Source organism: Narcine bancroftii, chromosome 1 (genome assembly GCF_036971445.1).
Source record: "Narcine bancroftii isolate sNarBan1 chromosome 1, sNarBan1.hap1, whole genome shotgun sequence".
Lineage (NCBI taxonomy): Eukaryota > Metazoa > Chordata > Chondrichthyes > Torpediniformes > Narcinidae > Narcine > Narcine bancroftii.
This window is the reverse complement of record NC_091469.1, coordinates 15,782,936-15,790,332: the sequence shown is the minus strand read 5'-3', so window position 1 is coordinate 15,790,332 and position 7,397 is coordinate 15,782,936.

The following is a 7,397-nucleotide window of genomic DNA, read 5'->3' as shown; positions in this document are numbered from 1 at the left end:
GGTCTGTGAATATGGTGAAATGTCAACCTTCAAGATATAACGAAAGTGCCTTATCGCCAGAAAAAGTGCTAATAGTCTCAATCACAGGTGCTGTAGTTCATTTCCGCTGATCTTAGATGACAACTAAAGAAGGTAAGGGCTGATAATGGCCACTGACGTACTGTTCCAGAACTGCACCCACAGCTGTTCCCGAGGCATCTGTGCAAAGCGTCAAAGCAGCTTTAGGATTTGGATGTGCAAGCATTGCTGCTTTGGCTAATGTCTTTTTGGCAGATATAAATGCGGCCTCTGCCTCTGCGGTCCAGGTAATGTTTTTGTTTGGAGCAGAGATTATGTCAAACTGTTTGGGGGGTGGGGGGGGGGGTGGCGCTCACAGGATGTCAGCAATCCCAGGAATAAGTCTGTGATTAAAAATTTATCATTCCCAAAGACTTCTGTAACCCTTTGACATTGACAGGTCTGGAGAATGTACGGATCCTGTCTACCTTGCCTGATAATAGAGATATGCCGTCTGCTGCAACGTTATGCCCTAAGAATTCTATGGTTGATTTGCCAAATTGACACTTGCCAAGGTTAATTATCAGACCAAAGTCTTGGAGCCGTTGGAAAAGGCCGCACAAATGCAGCCAGTGATCTTGCTCATTTTGACTTGCTACAAGGATGTCACCCAAGTAAATATACGCAAAGTCTAAATCTCTGGCCAGAGTGTCCATAAGCCGCTGAAAAGTTTGCATGGCATTCTTTAAGCCAAATGGCATTCAGAGGAATTCAAAAATACCAAACAGCATAATGATTGCTGTCTTGGGAATATCATTCTCATTAATCGGTATCTGATGATGTCCCTTCACCAAATCAATCTTTGGAAATATGCGGCAATGATGCAGATGGGCAGTGAAATCCTGTATGTATGGAATTGGGTATCTGTCAGGTGTAATGACATCATTAAACCTACGCTAGTCACCGCAAGGACTCCATCCGCCTGTCTTCTTGGGTTCCTTATGCAAAGGTGAGGGCCAAGGGCTGTTTGAGCGTCGTATAATACCCAGTTCTTCCATTGCTTTAAATTATGCCTTTGCTTGCTGCAATTTATCAGGCACCAGACGACAAGGCCTGGCATGGACCACTGGGCCTGATGTGTCTATGTAATGAGACACACCATGGGCTGTTCTTGAGGCATTGAAGTTAGGGGTGAGAATATGGGGAAATTCGTTGAGTAGAGCAGTATATGCGTCCTTGTGTAACATATGTACTCCGAGCTGTGAAACTCCCCCCTTGATGCACACCAGTGGATATGTCTGAAAGGTGGTGGTGTGAATGAATTTTCTGCATTTTACGTCTACCAGTAAGTCATGGGAACGTAAAATATCTGCACCTAAAATGAGTTGAGCCACAGAAGCGAGGACACAATTCCAATGGAACGTGGTTCCACCTATTCCGATTGTGACTTGTCTAGTGCCAAACCTTGGAATGGCAGTTTCAATTGCCGCTAGCAGGGTCAATTGCCGTTTTTTATGTGTCCTTTCAAAATAGGTCGATGAGAGCAAACTAAGTTCAGCACCTGTGTCTACAAGGAATTTGCGCTTACCCACATTGTCCTGAAGATACAATAGGCCTGTATGTATGCCAGCTTCCGAGGCCACTACTGGCAGCCGGCTATCTCATTTCCCAACTTCTTTTTGTAGTGGGTACATGGCTGGATGCATTTATGGGCATTTTTTTCCCTAGCGGTGATGGTAAAAACACGACTCTCAATGTACATCAGCCCGTTCCTCTTTCTTGGATTGACTGCAGATACAGGAGGCTGATAGGATGGGGGAGATGCTTCTGCCGCAAAAACTGGATGTATTCGGGCAGACTCTTGTGTAGGAGTACGAGTCAACCTCTCGAGCCACGTCATGGGGAAGGCGGAAATCCATGTTACCAATGGGTATGGGAACGTGAGCTGGAAGTTTTGACAGAAATAAGGTTTCAAAAAGCAGACAGTGGGAATGACCATCTGACAATGCCAGCATCTCATTCATCAGGTCTGATGGATTCTTGTCACCTAGGCCTTCCATGTTCAAAAGACGCATGCCACGCTCATGCCTAGTAAATAAGTTCCAATGTGTCAAGAAGAAACTGGCGGAAACTGGTGTACTGGTCTTCTGCCGGAAGATGACCAATAAATTTGCTTACTCGCAATGCAGTGGCCTTGTACAAAGTACTCATGACATGCCAAAATTTTGTGTCTTCCGCCGTTACACCCCGAGAACAAAACTGGGTTTCAGGTTGAAGAAACCAAACTCGAGACTGATGTGTCCAGAAAGGAGGCAAATGAAGCCCAACTGCATTAACCGTCATGGTGGCGGCAGTTGTTCCTATTGTTGAAATTTCTTCCTTTTCCATAAGGGTTCGAATTCATTGAATCTTACTTTCGGGGTCACCAATTTGTAGCAGCTACTATGGTAGATGTTGCTAAATAAAGACAAAGGTAGTCAACTCAAGACTGGTTTATTGCAGACATACACAGACCTTTTATTCCCTGCCTGTTAATGAGCTAGTTAGTGAACAGCTGCTGGTCCACAGGACCAGTAGGTTAAAGTTATGGGCCATTAGCGCCCCATGCCTTTAGGCAGGGACTACATCTGATCCACTCGCTGTACGTTGACGCCGAGCACTGCTAGCCCGAGATGTGTCAGGTAAGTCTGTGAACTGATGGTGGCAGTTCGCAATATCGCCTTGTCCACCTGCTACAGCATAATATTTCTGACGTTTGTGAGTCCAGAACAAGGGGTCACAGTCCAAGGGTCAGGAGAAACCATTTTGGACTCAGAGGAGGAGGAGAAATGCTTCACTCAGAGAGTTGGAACTTCCCACCACAGAAAGTTGTTGAGGCCAGTTAATTAGCTATATTCAAAAAGCAGTTGGATTTGGCCCTTATGGCTCAAGAGTTCATGGAATGTATAAAGAAACTCGGAACAGGTTATTGAGGTCACATGATAGCCATGATCATATTGAATAGTGGTGAAGCCTCAAAGGGCTGAATGGCCTACTGCTGCACCAAGGTTCTATAAATTTGGAAATAAAGGTTACTGTGGATTAAAACTGAGACTTGGATTATTTGTAGGTGAAATGAAATTGCATAGGAGAAAGTGGTTTTCACAATGAATGAGAGGATCTCACACTAGGGGTGGCACTGTTGGCGTAGGAGTTAATGCAAAGCCTTTACAGCACCAACGATTGAGATTGGGATACGAATCCCACGCTATCAGTAAGGGGTTTATATGTTATCCCTGTGCCTGCTTGGGTTTTCCCCAGGGTCTCTGGTTTCCTCCCACCATTCAAATCATACCAGGGTGTAAGTTAATTGGGTGGCACAAACTCATGGGCCAAAATGCTTGTTACCAAACTGTAATCAATTTAAATTTAAACTCTGGTTCGCACTGGTTTTCAGTTTGTGCAGTGCTGAATTGGAGGGAACTGTGTTGAATGGAGACAGTCAAACTCCCTTTCAGAAATTTGCATTTAATATTTAACTCCCAGAGGGTTCAAGACGAAATAAATTTGTTCTAAAGCAATGCAAGTTGTTACACATTGTAAGTAAGTGTTGAAATAAGTACACTTAATTAGGCCATGTAGGTTGTTGTGGAGGAGAAAGGGGCAGGACCATCTGTTTAATACCTCTTCCTTCATGTGAACAGTAAGAAAACAGTGAATCAATCCAGGAGGATTTTCAGTTTATATTACTTCAGTTTATATTTATATGACTTGATGAATTGAGTTCAAGCCTCCTGTGGGCACATTGATGCACCACAGTGTTCAGACCCTGCCTGAAGCACAAAATGCAATTCCCAATGCTGCATATTAGCTGGACACCCAGGCCCTTGGGAGTGTGCAGAGGTGAACACTGAGGCTGATCCCCAATGTCTTAGGCACAGCTGTGAGGAATGATTTGATACTTAGGGCTTGTTCACCCAGTAAATGTGGTGTCTCAGGGGGAACATTCAGAATTTACACAAGATAACTAAAATGACAGAGATGAGACCAGGAACACTATTTTCAGATGCAGCAGAGCAGGAGGAAAGGGACAGTGCAACAAAGAGCAAACATAATACTGGGAAGTGTTTATTGACCCAAGGATTGTCAACAACTGGGATGAGTTGCCAGTAAGAGTTGTTCTGGCAAATGGCATAGTGTTCAATTTAAAAATCAATAAAGGGTTAATATTGAAAGAAGTCAGTGTTGACAATATGGAAAGATTATTTTAACTAGGTTAAAAATCCTTTTATTTCAATTTCAATCTGTCTCATTACATATCAAATTTCCTTATTCCATACCTCTTTTCATTTTAGGAAAATCAGCTGCTTTATTACATTGAAGTGAAGGTATCACAGGGATTATGACTGCACGATTTTCAATGGTATTATTAATTGGATCACCCCAATAAACTAGATCACACATTTTAACAGATATAATGTTATGTTGCTCATAACTGAACCTGTCCAGGGGAAATCAGATTAAGACTATCTGTGCATACACTGGGCTTTCTTGGTTATCACATAAAAAGAACGTACATGGTTTTCTCATTTAAAATATCCAAGGTATGTTTTGTAGGGATTTGCTTTCCACGATATGTCACAATGAAAATTGAAAATCATTTCATGATTTTGCCATGTAATTCTACTGAGATGTAATTGATACTGAGATTTCAGTTCAGATTCTTTACAAAAAATCCTGTCTGTATCTGAGGATGAAGTGCGTGCTGCCTTCAGGAAGGTGAATCAGAGGAAAGCATCCAAGCCTGGATATACTACCTGTTCAAGTATTAAAAATCTGTGCTGAGACTCATCTATGGACTCTTACTTGTGCACTTTATTGCTTTTCTTGTGTTCTCTCTGTATTGCACAGTCAGTTTGTTTACATTCATTATCTGTTTACAGTTCTTTTATTTACATGTTTAAACTGTGTACAGTTTATTTTTTGCCCTACCAATTTGTGGTAATTCCACCTCACCCTCAGGAAATGTGCATCTCAGAGTTGCTTGTGATGTCATGTATGTACTTTGACAAAAAAATCTGAAATCTGACAATAGAACTTTGACTGAGGCCAATCATTTGATTTCTCAGTGTATCCAGCCTAATTTAGGCTATAATTTGAGAAGAGAAAGATTTCCCTTGCACAACTCCCTAAATATCCAATATTCAATCACTGATTGACTCTCACCACAATCAACACTTAATACTCTCTTTTTCAGTGGTCAATTTGGAAAAAAAAAAGAACTGGGCACAAATAATCAATGCTGTGCCTTCTACTTGTGACAATTTTTTGTTCGTTTTTTTCAGTGGAGAAGCCTAATTTAGATCATTGGGGAAATTGACTGGGAGGTATTATTGAGCCAGAAAATGTGAAATAGCTGAATTAACACTGTTAAAAACAGAGTCATTAACCTTGGGCTGCATCTATCAGGTCAATACAATACTGTGTTAATTCAGTTTCCTCACAACTTCAAGCTCGACAATTTACAGAAGGCAGTCTCCAAATATTGTATCAATGCACATCACTTAAAGATGCATTCTCATCAAAGAAAAAGAACTACTGGAACTGACACACTTCATTTCATGCACGATAATGTTGCATGGAAGTGAAACCATGATGTTTTTCCAATGAGGAGATGCCCTTTAACGCAGAAAAATGTTGTGTGCTTCTTGGACAACTATTTTTACAGGCAACAAAAACAACATCAACAATAGCAAATGTTTAACTCACATTGGTTTTAAATGAAACATCTCCAAATTAAGATTCACCATTTAAATAAAATGATCAATCCTTTGAAATATTCAAAATTACATTTTTAACCAGGAGCAGCAGAATTGCTAAAGTTACTGACGTATTTACTTTCGAGAATTTAAGTTTTCATAGCTGAAAGCAAGGGTGCATTTTAAGTACTGTCCAACAACAGTGACTGTCCCTACAATTAATTGAAGTGACATTCACAAAGTGGCTATGTAATACATCAGATAAAATGTCAAAATAAATGTCCATTCATTTCCCACAGTGACCGTCTTGAAGAATTCCAACTGAGAATTGTTAAATTGCAAACTCTACTTACAAGAATACCCCCACAAATAATTTCAAGCATTAGAAAGGCTCTCCTTGAGTTTGTAGAGCCATCTCTTTCTCACGACGTGGGGTTTATTTGCTGTGTCTAGTACAGATTTGGACACATTTGACATTGATTGAGGATGCGAAAAGACAACCAAAGACATTGCCGCCATCATATTAGGCCAAGATAGGATTTGCCCATGTCAGTTCAAGACCATGAGGAATACATTATAGGAAATCAACATAACCATCATACCTGTGAACCTTTGCATGTTCAAGTTGAAGGCACCAGCTCATTCATTGACATGAATGTATCCAAAAGTACTTGGGGAGACACTGCATAGATACAGGCAATCAAAAGAGGCCGTAGATGTTGTCAAACTGGAGCAACACACAAAATGCTGGGTCAGGCAGCATCTGGGAAATGAAATGGATAGTCAAAATTTTGGGCCATAGCCCTTCATCAGGAATGGCAAATGATGAAGGATTGTGGCCCAAGTCCTTGACTATGTATCATCGTGCTGCCTGACCCACTGAGTTCCTTCAGCAATTTATAAGTTACTGCATACCTTGAGAATGGATATTTTACACCAATAGTAACAACATCAATTTGCATGGTACCTTGAATACAACAGAGCTGCACAATGGTGTGAAATTTGATGGATAACTATGATAGGACAAATTGGGGAACATGACCCAAAGAGTGGCCTTCAGAGGTAGGTGTTAAGAAAGAAAGAGAAGTCCAGAGCCAGAGCTTTACTTACAGAGAAACAGCACCAAGGATGGATTATATTCAGGATAGACCAAGGGGACAAAAGAACATAAACCAACAACCATTTCACTTGAAATGGGAGGCTATCCATATAGAAAAAATCAGATAATCTTCCATATCCAAGCATGGTGAGAATACACGGTATAACCTTCTCCCATATTAAATGGTAATCATAAAGATCATCCATACCTAAGGGGCAAGCTGGATAAACACATAAAGTAGAAATGTTATGTAATGGTGGGGTTAAATGAAGTGGAATGGGAATAAGTCATGTGGAGCATGACCTCTGATCCAGGCTAAATAAACTTTCTGCATTGTTCTATATGATTTAATCCAGTGAGGGATGTGAGAAAGTAGGTATGTGCAGCTACAGTATACCAGCAGGTAAGCAGCCAACATAATTCATACAAATAGTTTAGATCAGCAATGCTAGAGATACAGCCTTACCAGTAGGAAATTTTAGAAGCTTTCATCCCTGATCCAGGAGAACATTGTATTCATCATAGTCCTTCTACATTATAAAGCAACAGCAGAGAAACAAGTT